The sequence below is a fragment of the Numida meleagris genome, chromosome 11 (genome assembly GCF_002078875.1).
Source record: "Numida meleagris isolate 19003 breed g44 Domestic line chromosome 11, NumMel1.0, whole genome shotgun sequence".
Lineage (NCBI taxonomy): Eukaryota > Metazoa > Chordata > Aves > Galliformes > Numididae > Numida > Numida meleagris.
The window spans coordinates 9,136,382-9,152,936 of record NC_034419.1 but is presented as its reverse complement, the minus strand read 5'-3'; the positions used below and the strand labels follow the sequence as shown (position 1 = coordinate 9,152,936).

The window sequence follows — 16,555 nt, the reverse complement described above, 5'->3', positions numbered from 1 at the left end:
GCTTGTTTTTTTTCAAGGCACAGGCACTCTGAGGTTAGCAGGAGTGTTCTCAGAGCAAACCCCATCCTACTCGAGCCGTTGCTGGTGGGATCCACCTGTGTGCACTGTGCTGTGGAGCAGGATCAGCGCTGCCATCCAGGCTCTGCCTGTGCCCAATGCACAAAACCATGTGTTTGAGGAAGTGCTTCTGGAGTTTGAAAAGGTCTGGTTACCTTCTTCTTTTTTTTTTTTTTTTTAAATACTTATTTTTTTTAATTTATTTCTGCACCTCCTACTTTTCACACACAGCGCTTCAGTGTGGCTGTGGGAGCAGCTGAGCAAAGCCTCTGCTCCTGGGTCAGCTAAGAGTCACCCAAGACAATTCCTGTAGCGATTTCTGACCCATTCTGCTTCATCTGAAACACAAATGTGCCGAAAAATGTGGTTTGGTGGTTTAGCTGTTACTAGAGGGAATTGATGGCCACAAAGCTATTGAAGAGAGGCTGGCGAGGGCTGAGTTTCAAGGCTTGTTGCATGGCCATCAAAAGGACTGGATGGGAGACCTGGACCAGCTGAAGGCAGTACTGCAGGGATGCCTATGGGCAGCAGGGAAGGGACAGGGCTCCAAGGCAAACCCAAGGCAGCTCCAAGGGAAATGGGATCTGCCCTTCCCCAGCCCATGATGGGCTGCCTGTCCCTAGCAGGGTGCCCTTTCCCGTGCCCAGAAATGGTGAGGGAGCACCCAGCCATGGGGCTGACGAATGGAGCCCATGGGAAGAGCCAAGAGGCTGTCATGACACCGTGCTCTCCTCCGTGCTAATTGTACGCTGGGGACCAAATTTAGCCTGGTGCAACTTTGCTGAAGTCACCAGGGATTAATTTGGCCTCTGGTGGCTCCATTGTTTTAGCTAAATGAGTCAGAAGGAGCAGCCTATTCTTATCTGCGCACAGTGGGGCAGTGACAGTAATGGCTCTGCAAGGCAGACCCCAAAAGCAGCACGGCTCAGACCTGGGGTCAGGGCTACCATGAGCAAAACGGGGCTGCAGGAGGAAATGTTTTGACGTTTGGGTTACAGATGGAGGCAGGCTCAGCGTGGGCGTGCTGGCAGCACTCACCACTGCTGCGGGTGGAGGGGAAGGGGGCTGCCAGGTTCCCTGAATATTTGGTGGTGCCGTTGGAGTTCCTCAATTCTTCGTCGGACAGAGAGGGAAGCTGTGGCTCTGGAAGGGGCATGTGGTGTCGGAGGGGACTTCACACCCGGTGAGAAAGGGAGCACGGGCTGGAAACAGCTGAAAAGCACCGGCTGCATCCCTTGCAGGGCTTGCAAGGGGCTGGAGATGTCCTGGGCAAAAGGTTTAGCGTGTTGAGTTTCCCCAGCTTCTGGGAAATTCGGGATAAGTTGGGTCACTTTGATTTTCCAACCCAGGTTGTGTGGGAGCCATTAGCAAGCAAAGAGGAGTTGGCTGGATGGGCCATGGTAGCCTTCTGCCTTGGCCAGCTGACACCCAGGGGGGTTTGGAGTGTGAAGGTGGCACTGAGCAGGCCACAGAGATGGGTCTGCTGTCTCTTTTTCTGCACCCAGCCTCTCCTTTCCATGATAAGAATACAGCCTTCAGTCCCCAGGCTGCCACCCCGGCTCCTTTCACCATGGCCAAACACCTACAAATGAGCCTGAAAGGAAGATTTGAGACGAGGCCAGGTGGATGCGGGTGCCCCAATGGGCACATCCCAGTTGGGCAGGGAGCAGGGCCACAGGGCGGTACGGCAGGCTCTGACCCTACCGAGGTAAATACATAATGAGCCTCTTGGAATCCCTCCGTCCTTGCCAAAGGGGTGGGATCGGGGGACGCTTTTGTTTGCCGTAATGAACCTGTAATTATGCTACTTTTCTTGGTTTTAACCGCATTTTTTGCGTGCGTGTTGTTCTCTGGGTATTGACAGATTTATGGCTGGGACACCCCGCTGCAGCCCGGCACACGGGGCCGACGCGCTGCCGGCTCAGCAAGCTGTGGGGTGGGGAAGGGGTCTGTGCATTTCCACGGCCCCCGAAGGGTTAAATAAAGACATGAAAATTAATGCACACGCAGAGGTGCCGCCTCTCCAAAATCCGCTGCTTTCGGCACGGTTTAAAAATTTCTTTTTTTTTTTTTTTTTTTTTTTTGAGCTCCAGGTGAATTGAAGAAGAGGGGAGAAGGAAAAAAAAAAAGTAGGGAACGATTAAACGGCATAAATAAATAAATAACACGCACCAGATTTCAGCTCCCAGGCGCTCAATAAAATTACACTTTGAAATGCAAGGATTAAGCAGGGTAGGTGACAAGGTAACTTTGTTAACAGGCTAATCTCTCGCCTTAACAGAGACAGGGGATTTACATGTGACTGCACAAAACTGCTTTATGGCCTCTTTTTTTTTTTTTTTTTCCAGCTGGAGATGGTAGGAAGGGGCAGGATGAGATGGGACGGGGCTGGGTGTTTTAAAGCCGTTTGTAAAATGGGTTTAAATTGTTGGGTTGTTTTTAAAGTTTGCTTTTGTGTTTGTTCGGTTGTTTTTACTGAGCAAGACTGCAAGAAAATGTGTAGCCAACAACCAGTTGTCTCCAAACAGTCCAGGTAGGCAATGCTGACGATGTCACAGTTGATGAATAATTGGGCAAAAGCATTGGTTGTACCATTTAGTCCCCGATGGCTTTATCTGCCTTCTTATAAAAAGCCAGCCAGCAGCATGGGCTGTTTGGAATGTTACATCTGCATTTCTTTTGCCCTGAGCCTTCCCCTTGAGTTTCATTATTTCTTCACCCAGAAATGTATGTAATAAAACTCCAGGGGGAAAAAAAAAAAAAGTGCTTAATTTCTTGACAGGATGAGAGGGAGCGGCATGAAGTTGTGCCAGGGGAGGCTCACGCTGGATATTAGGAAAAATTTCTCCTCAGAAAGAGTGGTGAGCTACTGGCACAGGCTGCCCAGGGAGTGGTGGAGTCACCGTCCCTGGAGGTTTTGAAGGGCAGACGTCACACTGAGTGACATGGTTTAGTGGTAAGGTGGTGATGAGCTGATGGTTGGACTAGAGGATCTTAGTGGTCTTTCCAACCTTAATGATTCTATGACTCCGTGATGCTATTCTATGATTTCTTTTCATTTCTGTCCATTACTAAATTGTGACCGTGGCAAGAGGATGGACCTGAAATGAGATCTGGATCCACCTGCGTGGGTTTGTTCACTCAAACCACATGGTGCCCACCCTGCTGTGCTGGGGTTCCACCACTGCCTGCCTTCCCTCCACCACACAGTGAGCTGCTCGCGCAGCCCCGCAGCTCTCTGAGCATGGCTGGCTGCTGAACCACCCATGGCAAAGCAGGGGAGATGCAGGGAGCCAGCAGAAGTTCAGACCTTCTCCAGGCCTCTTTGTCTCTGGATAAAAATGACAATGAGAAAGCCATCTCTTCCAAAATCTTCATTCGAAATCCAACAGAAAGCAGCGGGGTGAACATGTTCTCTGGTTTTAAATAGCTCTGGTTGACAGTATTTATCACGCTATTTTCATTGCAGCATTGCTGGGGTTTGAGCTGGCTGCGGGTGGAAGGACTGAGCCTGGAAGGAAACCCCATGTAAAATCCCCAGCCTGTTTGCAGATGTTGGGCTGCTTCTGGCTGAGATTTCAGCTTTCGCAGGTGGGTGAAGGTGAGCTTACCCAGGAGCTGAGGTCGGGGTTAGGTTTTCCCTGTGCACAGATGCACACATGGCAGGAGAGAAGGTGTATTCATGGAGGGCTGTGCTACATCAGCTGAACATGACTTTTTAAGCACCTCCTAACCATCAAAACCGAAGAGACTTCTAGCAGTGGAAAAAAATGATGTGGCCAAGTATGTCCCCTCAGCCTCCAGACCTTGGGTTTATGGCTCCAGGCTGCCTTTGCAGGAAGGCATACGCAAAGCTTGGCAGCACAATCCCCCCCCCAGACAACCCTCCGTGCAGCTTTCTCAGGCACGAACACTCACTTTAAACATCGGGCAAAACCCCAGCTCTGAGGTTTCTCCATCATTTGGGCGCTAAAACCTATTCAAACTGAGCATCTGACGCTTATTCTGTGCAGGAATCTGGCCAATTGTTTCTCTTCCCTCTCTTGTCCTTATACCTTAAATCATTTTGACCTTTAATTGGCCCTAATTTGCCCACAGACGGCCCTGGGACCCTTCAACACATTTGCTTGTAATTGGGTCCCTTTGTTATTTTTCCAGCGAGCCGCTTGCTGCTTGTTTCTTTTTGAAAACATTGCGGCGTGTCATTGAGAGCGGAGCCGCTTTTAAATGAGCCCTGCTGGGGGCCAGGAGAGCCCTGTGAAAAGCCCAGCAGAGAGAGACAGGGCTATCTAAACGCAATTATCATATCACTGCGAAAACGTGAAACCAGCCCCGGCTTAAGCAAACACCGCACGCCCCTGGGCTGGCGGCGGAGCGGCGGGTGGGCGAGGCGTGGGGTGGGAGAGGTTTGTGCTGGGAGAGCTTGGGGCTGGGAAAGGTCTTCTGCCATCCCAGCTCCATGCGGGGATGCTGTGAGCGTCGCTGCTTCGTGCCTGCCGCGAGCGTCGCTTGGCGATCCCTTGGCCACGCGTTGGCTTCGGTGGTTGTGCTTCAGTCCACCTCGTTTCGGTGTGTTGGTTGCGAGTTTGGCTATGGGGAGGAACAGGGAAGTTTGGGAGAAAAGCAGCACTAGAAGCTTTGGCATTGAGCAGAGGTATCAGCCCGGCCCTGCGCACGCTATTAATCTGGCTGCGGCCACGGTTTGCCCCTAGCCCCACTCAGAATGTCATCAAGATCTTAACTGTCCAAAGTGAAGTTATAACAGCGAGGGATAATACCGCAGCCTGATAGCATCTGCGCTGCCTCCTGCGCTAATGGACAGTTGTTCTGTAACCGAGCCTCCCAGCTCCGCTCGCCCTGCGGCGCAGAGACCTCACGTCGGTGTTCGCTCCGTGCGGACCTTAAACCAAGTGAAGTCCCAGCGCTGTCAAACCCCTGAGCTGGGCTGTGGTGCCGGTGCTGGCCCTTGTGCCGCCAGCTGGGATCGGAGCAGCCGTGCAGGCAGCACCCGCAGGCTGGGTTAGCAAATTGCATCTTGCGTTGTACGGAAAATCAAGTGAGCATGGCTAGAAAAGCTAAGGCTGCATTTCTGCCCTGCTGGTGGGAGCTCTGCATTCATCAGTCTGTGCACAGCTCCAGCAAGGCAAAGACACCATCCATGTGAGTGTGTTCAGATACACGATCCTTCCCATTCAGCTCGAGTGCGCAGGATTCTTGCATATGTAAATGTTTGCAGAGTCAGGGCTCTGTTTGTATTGCCTGTTCACTAATCTAAGTTTATATTTAAGCTTCTGATGTTCAGTTCTTTTTTTTTTTTTTTTTTTTTTTTAAAATCCACCCGTAGCTTTAAGGAAAGGTTTTTGTGGGCTCGGTGCCTCGCTGCAGTAAATGCAGGGTGAGTCCAATGGTTTGCGTTGGGGGCTCCAGTTTCAGGCGGTGATGGAGAACGAGAACAATGTGGCACACAGATTGTCAGACAGCTGTACAGCTCTGTGCTCCACACTGGCTCAGCAGGCTTCCAACAGGGCAAGCACAAGGCACACCTGCATCTTGCAGCAATTCCTCCAAGCCCAAAGCCTTCCCAGAAGCTCATCCTGGAGATGCCCATGTCATGGAAGTCCTCCGATAGCACTGCCTTGGTCTGATCCAGTTATCCTCACTGGTATGGCACGGCGCAAAGGGGATTTTGCTCTCCCTGCTCTGACTGCTGTGCATAGAGCTGCAGGGCTGTCGGTCCAGCAGTAAAAAATTCCACTTTTAACAATGCTCTTTTTTTTTTAATTAATTAAAACAAATAAAATAAAGCCTGAACGACCAGGCAGGAAGAAGTCATCTTTTTTTTTTTTTTTCCAAAATACTCAGTGATGAATTTGGGAAAGCTGGAGGGAGGCCAAGGAACTGCAGCAGAGTGAAAGTTGGGTGACTTTCCTGGCAGTGGCCAGGGATACATCCAGAGCATCCCCCCGCTGCCACAGGAGCATCGAGCCCTGGCGGGCAGCACAGCCGCTGCCTCCTTCCCTTGCTGCCAGATAAAAAGGACAGGCTCTCCTTTTTCAGCCCATTCTGCTTGCACAATGGGAGAAGGGGATCAGTGCCAAAATTACAAGTGTGAGCCCTTAATGCACCAGGTTGAACAATGGGCTTTGGAGGCGTCTGCCTCGTACAGCGAGTTCTGACTACCCAGCGCCATGGAAAGAAACTTCATTGTGCTGGCAAAATGCTCGCCAGAATGAAAACAGCCTCCTCCTCCTTTCTTCAGCTTCCTAATGGGAAGCAAAATAACAAACCGGGCCCACAATTAAACAAACATGCCACTAACCGAGCAGAGCTCAAGTGGAACAGATGTTGCTGCAGTTGCACCAGGCTGGGGGCCGGGAGCAGCCGTGCTGGCTGCGCTTCCCAGGACACTGTGCCACTCATCTCCTCCTTTCCACCCATCTCTCATCCCTTTTCTGCACTGTACCCTCTCCTCACTCTCCCCCTCCATTTTCAAGTCAAAAACCTGTTCCCTCCTAATTTGCTAGGGCTGGTTTTGCTGGGCTAAGGAGCTCTCCTTCCAAAAAGTCCGTGGCATCTCTGCGGTACAAGAGATCTAGTGTTGCAGAGGTGAGAGAGATGGCTGAAGAGAGGAAACCAAAAGTGAAGCTGTCTCCTTTCCATACCTGGCTGAATCCATCTTTTCTCTACAGTCCATGATGGGCTCTTATTACTCTGAGGATTAAGGTCCCTAAGTTCCCACCTGGCCCCAGCTGGTGCTCCCTCTGCTTTACTGGGATCTGTTCCCTCCATCTCCATGGCAAAGGGACCAAAATAATACGGCACATCCTGGAACAGGAGGCTGGGTGGCCTTGCTCACTCCCTGCAAAACTGTGCCAAGGCTGTTCACTGCTGGAAGAGCCAGAGAGACTTGGGTTTGGAGGAAGCCCAGCAGCCCTACAGGGTTGGGTGCAGCCTTGTCAGGTCTTTGGGTCCTTCCCTGGGGCAGAATCATTGGGTCCAGAGATCCTGACCACAGCAGGTGCCAGGCTCCCTCTCACTGGGAGCTGTGTTCACCAACACCTCACTTGTTTGGAAAAGGCATACAGGGCTGTGATGTGGGGCACCTGTGTGCACACGCAGTTATGACTCTTCTTGTTTTCTACCTGCTCTTGCCAGTGAAGGACCTGTGTGCAGTAGGGCTTTGCTTTGCCCTGGGCTGTTGTAGCACAGCAACTTCTGCAACTATTATTAGAAGCCTGAAGATGTAAGAAAAGTTACTTCTCTTTCTCCTTCAAGCAGGGGGAGCTGGAAGAAGTGGAGAGAGCCCTGATATCTCTCATGAGCTGCCTTCGAAGAGGGACTGGACCAGCCTGAAGGCCACCAGAGCCAAAGCCCAGCAGCACAGCTTGGGACTCAGGCATCCCACAGACGGGTAGCAGCTCAGTGGAACCCTCACTTGGCTCAGGTTTACCCAATTTTCTAGTGAGACCTGCTCTGTGAGCGCTCATTCCTGGATATCCTGGGGCACTGGTGATGTTAAGCCAGTGGCACCTCTCACTGCTCTGCTTTGGTAAAAAGCAGCCAAATGCATGGCTGCCATGGACCACATCTGCTTGCTTATCTCAGTGGCCAGGGCAACATGGCCACAGCCAACACTAGCCAAAAGTGGCTCTCGGATGCTCCCAGTGCTGAGCGATATTTCCACTCACCTGCCCAACCTGCAAACAAACAACACGGGCACCTTAGCAAAAAAGCACATCTGCTGTCAAAAACCCAGTTCAAAACGAAAACCGAGGTGAACATCCAGGTATTCCAGACCACGGTGGCACTGAGGGTAAATCACAGCAAGCCAACCAGCCACATTATCGGATTACTTTTCCCCTAAGATTTGCTTCTTTTATCTTACTTAGCGAGGCAAAGCACCTCAGATGGAAAACTTGATCGGAGTATTGGTTTTGACTTCCTTTTTCACAGTTGATGCACACAATGTATGCACATATGTGGCTGCACATTTGATAAATTCAGCAGCAGCTTTACAGAGTTGGCTCTATTAGAACAGCTGATGACATGAGCTAAAATGACCGGGAATTAACATCCAGAAGTGGATGTAAAATTATCAGACTTCAAGAAACTCAAGAGAAATCCTGTCCCATAAAACAGTGGTGCATTGTTCCAAAAAGGCATCTCTTTTCTCATCGCCCTTCATTCTTCACCCCACCCCCTTCTTTCTCTCATTTGAAACTCAAATTTACCTCTGTTCAATTCCCGCTCTGTTGCCCACAGCATCTTTTATTTTCATAGTAGCTTGGCAATGCAGATTTTGAGACTAAGACCTTGAAAGACACATACCTTGTTATAACACTGTATCTGGGGTTTGGCTTGCATGGATGCTACACTGAGCTGGCTCACGATGCTGAGCAGCAAATAATAATAATAATAATAAAGTCATTTATAAAGTCATTTTTGGTCGGGTTAGGTTTATGCCAGCCCAACACATGGAGGCAATTCTCTGCAGGGTCAAATGAGAAATAAGGAGGAAAGCAGGGATAACGGAGGACAGTTTGTTGATGTTGGTGTATGTATCTTATTTGTGTTTTTGTGCTGATCCTTCCTCGAGGCATTGACCTGACTATGCTGGTTAACAACAGCTCTTCATTTAGTCCTATCCTAGCAAAGACCTATATGGCTTCTGTATTTTAAAGCCAATTTAATTCAGATCTTCTCTAAGCAGGACTATTTTGATGGAGCCGGAGAAGTGATGACATAAATAGCTGACGGCACAAATAGTTCTACTGGCAGAGCAGCAGAGGTGGCAACATCTGGATGGAAGCCATGAGCAGCAGCTGTGGACAGGCACCTCTTCATGGAGCTGGAACAGGATGCACAGCCTGGGGCTCCAGGTCACCATCTCACCAGGTCAATGGAATGGGCAGGAGCAAATGAAAACTATTCTGAATGTCTGCTCATAAAACCAAAGGGAGAATTTATTATTATTATTATTATTGCTGCAGTTTGAAAAGATTTGCCTCATCCTCTGCCATTCTGTTATTTCTGTTGTCAATCTAGTGCCTGGTTTAATTCCCATCCCAGACAAAAGCAGAAATGTCAGGATACCACAAGTTGCTGTTGGTCTCTGTAGCTTTTCAGGCCAGGTAGAAGCAGAAGTAGTGGGGATTTCTCATGAATTATCCACCCTGTTTCTAAAAGTGTGTCTGTACAGTTGCTCGAGTGCCTCAGCCTCAGATACTGCAAGGCACCAGCAACAGCAGCATTTCTGGCTGTGATTTGGCTGCAACATCGCAGATGCCTCAGATACCATGAGCTCTTGAGGGATGTAGCCTGCATGCGTTACTCCGGGTCCAACTGAGCATTTACTGGAAAAGAGAAGGCAAAGCAAAGGGGGAGCACCCTATGTGACTCAGGCAGGGCTGAGCAAGGCCAAGTGGTGTTGCGTGACAGTAATTCCCAGCCATTATTGCAGCCCTCAGGAGATCTGCTACGAACTGGAATAGTTTGTAACAGCCCTGAGGGAGCAGGGCCAGAGCAAGGGAGATAGCAGCCAGCTTTGTCCCCCTCACAGGACTGAAGCTCAGCATGACTTGGAAAGCAGAGGATTTGTGTTTTTCTCTCTGGGAAATAGGAATCCAAGGATGCCAATGGATTGAGACTCTTCTGTTGGAAAGTGCAAAATAGGAGCATTGCACAGCCCGGCTATCTGTTGCCCTTAATCCATCAGTTCCTTCTGATCCTTCATCTTCTGCCCCTCCTGAATGGACCCCTCACTTTTGAAGAGTAATGGCGCTGTGATGGTGTTTTCGTGAAGGGCTGCAGGGGCAGGATGGAAACGCAGCCACCACCTACCCCTGCAACCATGCAGGGCTATTGCTTTGATGCAAAGCCCCGTTGGCCCTGTGCTCCCATGTGAGGCAGCTCCCCGCTTTTTGCATTTCAATCACATGCATCTAAATCCAGTCATCTGGGAATCTTATCGGAACCTCACGTAAAGGAGTCAGTCCTCTCTGCTGCGTAATTACAGGGCCGGGCTGCACGGAGCGGGTCCTTAAACGCTTTGTGAGTCAGCTGATGGGGACGTGGCCTCAGGTACCCAACCCTCCAGCAATGAAGGCCATCATCATTAGCTAACCTCCTCCAGGGCCAGTATGTGGCAAGCACTGGAATTCACCACTTTTCTTTGTCAGCCTTTGACAACTACTTGCTTGATATAATTACTTTCAGTGTTATTTAAGGCTCTGACTAATCGCATGGCAATGGCCAGGTTTATAATGCAACAGTGTGTAGCCTGGAGCAAATTCTGACATAATTACACTGTATAAATTCCCCCATTAGAAATGACACTGCATTGGCATTGTGTACAAAGCAGCCATGGTCCAGTCAACTGGCTCTGTGAAAATCTGTCTGACAATTGTTTACCCTGTTGGTATCTTATTGACACTTCGTACAATGATGAAACTGTTACATGACAGCAAATGGGAGCCAGAGGCCTGGACAAATCTCTCATTTCCTCTCTCTTCCTTCAAGTGTGGCCGTTTTCTTGCCTGGTGTACTCCAGATGAGGGCTTGCTCACTTCTGATGGCTCTGAAACAGACACAAAAGCCAATGGTTGCAGCACAAGTCACAAAAGCCTATAGAAATCTGCTTGGGGTTGCATCACCTGCCCCAGGGAGTCCATGAAGGATGATCATGGCCATATTCAGCCCCATGGCACAGCACATTGTAGGGTCGGCTGAAAAAACAAAGGCTTGAAGGATGCTGCAAAGGCAGCTTTGTCACCTGCCTGAGCCAAGCACATATGCAACTTAAACTAGGAAGGACGTGCTGAAAACACATATTAAACAGGTCTGCAAGTGGCAGAATAGCAGCAAATGTTGATGCAGTGTGGGGCTGGAGGAGGAGGATTCCAGTTTCCCTCTGGCCTGGGACACCTGAGAGCAACTGAAATACTGGAAATGGGATCTGGAGCCTTTCCAGATCTTTAGTTTCAAGCTGGCTCCAGAGACCTCCAACACAAGCAGACTTAGAGAAGCTGAAAATGGAGTTTTAGTTAGAGCTGAGAAAGAGGGAGAAGCTGAATACCTGTGCCTCCATCAGCAGAGGACTGTTTCTCGCAGAATGTTGTCTATACCAGTTGATTTATGAAACCCCAGGAGTTTGAATTTCTTTATTTCCCCATGGAATAGACTATTATTTAAAGAAGTTATTGTCATGTCCATTTGGAAACCATTGGGTGTTTGTGCAATATAAGTAACTCTGGAAGCATTTGTCACTTTTCACCAGGTAAGACTCAAACCCATTAACTGAACCTGGAGCAATAACCTACGTCTTTCTTTTGCTTTCAGCGTCACCAGGAAAGCTGTGACCTGGATGAACCACTCAGTCTCCTTCCAGAGCAGTAAGTAATGCCCTAAGAAAGAGATGTTTCTTGATGGTACACAGAGGCTGGAGCAAAGCCCTGAGATACTGCTGTACGTATGGGGACAGTGGCGAGGTCCCTGCTTATGATCCCCCTCCCAGGGCTGCATGTCCTTGTCAGGGCAAGGAGCAGCATGGAACAAGTGAGCACTGCCATGGCAAACTGAGCTGTGGCTGAAGGTTCATTCTGATACCCTGGGCTGCCAATTCAGAACTTGCCTAAAACCCGCTGTAAAATTCGCCTCCGATTCCTTTTTAGGAAAAGAAGGCTGTAGTATAAAGTTCCATTTTCTAGGCATTAAATTTTACAGCCTGCACCATTAAAAGCAGCATTCTGTGTCAAACTTAATGTTCGGTCTTCAGGAACAGCTAGGAGGAAAAGAGAAGGTTCCCTGTTTGTTCTACAAAACAGGAAAGCGGTTGCTTTCTATACTGTAAATATGCATTAGGGAAGCTCTTATAGACTCGTGCTGGGGATTTGATGTTTTTAACTGACTACATTCCTTACATTTTTGTGTAACTGCCAAGAAAGCTGAATAAAATGGCTTTTTTAGTGTTTTCTCTAAGAATAGTCCCGCTTCTTTGTAAATATAGCAAAGGAACTGTTGATAATAATTCTTTGGGAGAATAACTGGTGTTATTGATGTTAAAAGTAGAAAGATTGCTGTTTCTCTGTCTCAGAAATACAGCTATCCAAGTGGGCTGGGACTTCAGAAAGCCTGAGCATTCCTCAACCAGTGACTGAGATTAGACTGGTTTCATTCCTGTGCCAAAAGGTGTAGAAATCAGAGAGAGAAGACTGGCACTGATGTTCAAAAAAAAAAAAAAAAAAAAAAAAAAAAAAAACAACTAAGATTTGCATTTTCTTTCAGAATGCAAAACTGAACTTTTTTCCTCCTTGTTTGCATTTCTCAGTTTGCAGATAGTTCTGCCTTCTGCCAACCTGCCCTGAAAAGCTGCGGGTTCATCTGCTCAGCCTGACTCAAGCGAGAACCATGAATAGCTGGGCACCCCTAAACTCCTGCAGCATTAGGTCAGGCCCCACACTCCCGAGGTTCCAGGAGGTGAAAATCATTCGTTCTGATCTCCAGGTTGGTGGGCTAAGCCAAATTTTGACCACTGAGCCATAAGCTGTTGCTGGTTTGAAGATCTTGGCTGGTCCTTGTAGAGCCATGTAACAGTGGTAAAAGCAGGACTGTAGCATGAGAAATTGAACCAGCCTATGCCACGCTGACTGCTGAACGCTGCTGCCATTCAGGATAATATTGGGAAAAGAGGTAACTGATCAGTCGTGTCCTGAATGATGGTCTACTTCTCAGTGAGACTTTGTGCCACATGGCATTTGGGGCCGAGTGTCTTGGCATCTCTTCAGCCAAAGGAATTGCTCTGCACTTCGCCTTCAAGCCTGTGCTTGTGCCACAGCTTTGGCAGTTTTCTGCTCAACACTCTGATATCTAGAATGGCAGTGAAACGCATGGAGCCCAAAAGGGAAAAGCATCCCATCATCTGTGTGAATGACTTGGGAATGTAAGGTGAAGAAGGTGGAGGGCAGAGCTCCCACCCGGAAAGGATTTTCAAGATTTGAAAAATTAAAACAGCCCCCAGTGTTCCCCTTATCTATCAATTAAAATCAAACTAGTTTCTTTTTATCGAGATTGAGAGATGCCACCCAGGCTGACTGTGGTATTAATGAGGTTATCTGTGGTGTAGGAAATCCAGATTCAGATGCCTCACGTGCCATCACCAGTACACATCTGGGCTGCTGGCTGCTCTGCTTGTGCTCCTAGATCTCATGTTGTCACTGTTAGTTCTAAGTTTGGGTTGAACCTCAAGCAGGTCAGACCTTGTTGGTCTGTGATGAGACACAGCGTTTGCCCGTGACAGCACAGCTTTTATATTGCACAGGCTCCAAAAGATCTTGTTCTAATGATGGGATAAAGCAACTGCTGCTTCCCTGAAGCACTCCATGCACCGAAGACAAAGGGATGCGAGTGAGGGCTGTTCCCAGGGTGGGTGCTGGGAGCACAGTGTGAGAGTGTGCAGTGCTGTGCAGAAACACAGCTTAAGGTCAGACTCAGCTCTAAAGCTTCCCCAGAATCCCAAATCCTCTTTTTATATGAGTTCAACCAAACACAAACAATTAAAGAATTTCATCTTCTCCTACTATGGTGGAAAAGCCTGAATGCTTCTCTAAACTTTATTAAATAGCTCCAGCATGTTCCCTAGGTGAGGGTCCTGCTTGGCTTCTGAGAGACTATATCTTTGTGTTTGGTGTGAATAAATCGGTCACAGATGCCAGTTGGCAGTGAGGAAGAGAAATAACACAGCCCGTTGCAAAGAAGAGAGGAAAAAAAGCAGCTATAAGCCTCGTGTCTGCCATTTGACAAGGACCTCAGTCAATGGCAGCTGTTCAGAGACCTCCACAAGGGCTATTGCACATCCCTGCTATCTGCCTGCACTTATGTTCCTCTCTTAGGGATTACCCCTGTGCCAGGTTTCGAGCCTAAGCCAGTGCCAGCCTGGAACGCAGGGAGAAGCATTTTGTAGCTTTAGTTTTGGAATGTACCCCATTGGTAGCAACAGGCCGGTGGGACAGGCAGGAACCTTCCCCTGGGCCAGGTCTCTCTGGCGGGCAGCAGCTCTCTCATCACCAGGGGTTTGTCAAAGCGTGCGGTATGCTAACATCCTGCCAGCTCACCTTTCGTAAGCTGAGTCAAAAGCATTATTCCCACCCGTGCAAACACGGCGTCTGCCACATGTCTGCTGGTTTCTCCCCGGTGCACTGAGGCAAAGCAGCCCTTCCTTGTCAGTCACTGACCAAAAGCTGTTGATTCTGGAACGACTGACTGCACTGGTTGTAGGGGATGCCAAAACCCCCTGAAAGCTGGGAGGCAAAGGTGTTTTCTTTTTAAATGAATTAAGCTGTAGAAGGAATTTCCCTGAGAGCTTGTTTGATATCTGGAATAGAAATGGCTTTCCGTCTCCATCTCCGCCTACTCAACACTCAAAGCCACATCCAGAGAGCCTGCAGACACATCTGCCCTCTCCTCTGTGTCGGAACTCCTCTGCATTTTGCCGACAGCTGACAAACATTCCAGGTGGGTCTGCCTCCAGTGTGCTCACTGGGTCACTGTAACTGACTTAGCTTAGCCTAGGGAGAATATAGCCTAGGGAGAATATAGTCGTCGTAGAGTTCATTTTCTGTTGTATCAGTATCAGGCATTCCTGGCAGGGCTGCACTGGAGTTTGGTCCAATTTGTTTAACCCACAGCCTGTTCCTGAGCTGTCCATCAGCGCTCAGGCCTGGCACATCCCACCTTACAGACGTGCTCTGCGCTTCCCCAGAGGGAAGCAGGCAGCTCCCCGCTTCCCCCTGAGCCTGCATGCAGAAGGCACGGTGCAGGCGCATAGGAGAGCAACCCCACAGTATGAGCAACTTTCAAAACCGAGCCTTGTCAAGAGGTAAAGCAGCTGTGCCCACACCTGAAGGCACAAATAACACCTGGTGGCACCAATTAAGCACTGGCACCGTGAGCCTAATACCCCTTGGCTCCCGTAGGAAACAGGACCTATAGCAGCATCTGTAAATAAATATCCCACTGCGCCTTCAGACACTTAAATACCTTTCCAAACCTGGCTGCTTGCCTGTTTCCCATGCTCTGCTGCTGCTGCTTTACTTTTGCAGCGGGAGTAAGGAGCTCAGCTGCACGGAGGCTGTGTTGTGCCAAGCACAGTGCAGGCACCAAACAAAAGCCCTCTGACCGCTTCCCAGCATCTAGCTGCTGTTGTTTTAAAAACAACTCTCCTTGGCTATTTTCTTTTGCCTTTTATTCATTGTTTTCTTGCTTCCTTTATAAGTCTGGTGCCTCCCAGCTAGAATACCTTTGCTGAGCTCCTGGGTGGAAAAAAGGAGGATTTACCTGAGCCCAGCCCATCTGCGTGCGGTAAGTGATGCAAGGGTTGAAATGAGGGTGTTAGGGGGAATGCAGAGCTACAAACAAAGTGTTCCAAGCTTCCCACTGGGATTAGGGACCATAAGCACTGCTGGGGAGAGAGAAAGAAAATGGGAGAGTTCAGATCATGGAGAACGGAGCAGATGCAAACATGTGACACACAACTGAGAAGCTGTGCTCCAAGAGAGGCAAATTTCCCCCAGCTGTGCCTGGAGTGGGTGGGTTGTACTTTTCCTGTGCCTGGGCTGGTTGACAGCAGCTGCCACAATGGGATTTCCTTCGTGTTCGTGTTAAGGAGCTTCACTTTGTGCAGCTTGAAGCTTATCTAGGTAAAAGTGATTTTATTAACAAACAGCGGACCTTGGGTTCGAGCTCTGAGTGGCAATTTGAACCTCTCCCAGAGTTAACTAAATCGAAGCCACCGCATTTTAAGGAAAAAGTTCCCGAGCTGCTCTTTGTTGTGAAATTCCAACAGGAGAAATGTGTTTTCGAAGCGCTCTGATGCATTTCAGGTTCACTTTGGGGCTCGGCATTTTGTGGCAGCTGGTTCTCTGATTATTTTCTATTAAGGACCAACTTCCAGTAACATCAGTTGGAGCGGGATTTTAGCTCTAAATCTATTATTAACTAATACAGCACAACAATGCCTGGCTTTTGTTCTGTTTTGTTTTCTCCCAGGGTCGGAACGTGTGTGTATCCCATTAACTCTGTCCTCGCTGCTCTCAAGATGTCCCACACAAATGATTTTATTTTTTTTGTAAGAAAATATATTTTACTAGGCAGTTTTATGAGAGCTGACAAAATGCCTCATAAATAACCCAGCAGGAAATATGGGGTAAATAAAATTTTTACAACTTTATCATAAACCTGAGAAGTCTTTGGTTCCTTTTCGAATGGAATGAGCGAGGTATTTCATTAAAGGAAAAGACATGCTCTCTAAAGCCCAACAATTACAGACACAATGCCTTTCTAACCTGCAATTCAGTCAAACAGGTTTGGTGGCAGTGGAAAATGTAAAAGGCCCTGTTTTGACACTTGGGTCATGCTCCCCATGGGTCAGTTTGTGCTGTGGGTTCCCTGCACAGCAGAGCTGGGGAACTGGTGTGCGCCTGACCTGCCCCAAATTGCTCAGGAC

The 16,555-nt window shown here is 48.8% G+C and overlaps 1 long non-coding RNA gene across 50 annotated transcripts in view; it reads left to right on the top strand.

The window, feature by feature from the left end:
• LOC110404654 overlaps nucleotides 1-16,286 on the top strand; it is a 124,716-nt gene extending 108,430 nt beyond the window's left edge. For 42 of the 50 annotated variants that reach the window (XR_002442416.1, XR_002442410.1, XR_002442406.1 and 39 more), the window contains 8 exons: nucleotides 18-202; nucleotides 2,151-2,289; nucleotides 3,527-3,648; nucleotides 7,333-8,952; nucleotides 11,395-11,447; nucleotides 12,383-14,565; nucleotides 15,326-15,411; nucleotides 16,099-16,286. This is a non-coding gene — a long non-coding RNA (uncharacterized LOC110404654). Of the gene's footprint in view, nucleotides 1-17; nucleotides 203-2,150; nucleotides 2,290-3,526; nucleotides 3,659-7,332; nucleotides 8,953-11,394; nucleotides 11,448-12,382; nucleotides 14,566-15,325; nucleotides 15,412-16,098 lie in introns of all 50 variants that reach the window. The other 8 variants (XR_002442400.1, XR_002442405.1, XR_002442393.1 and 5 more) reach the window with 8 other exon arrangements.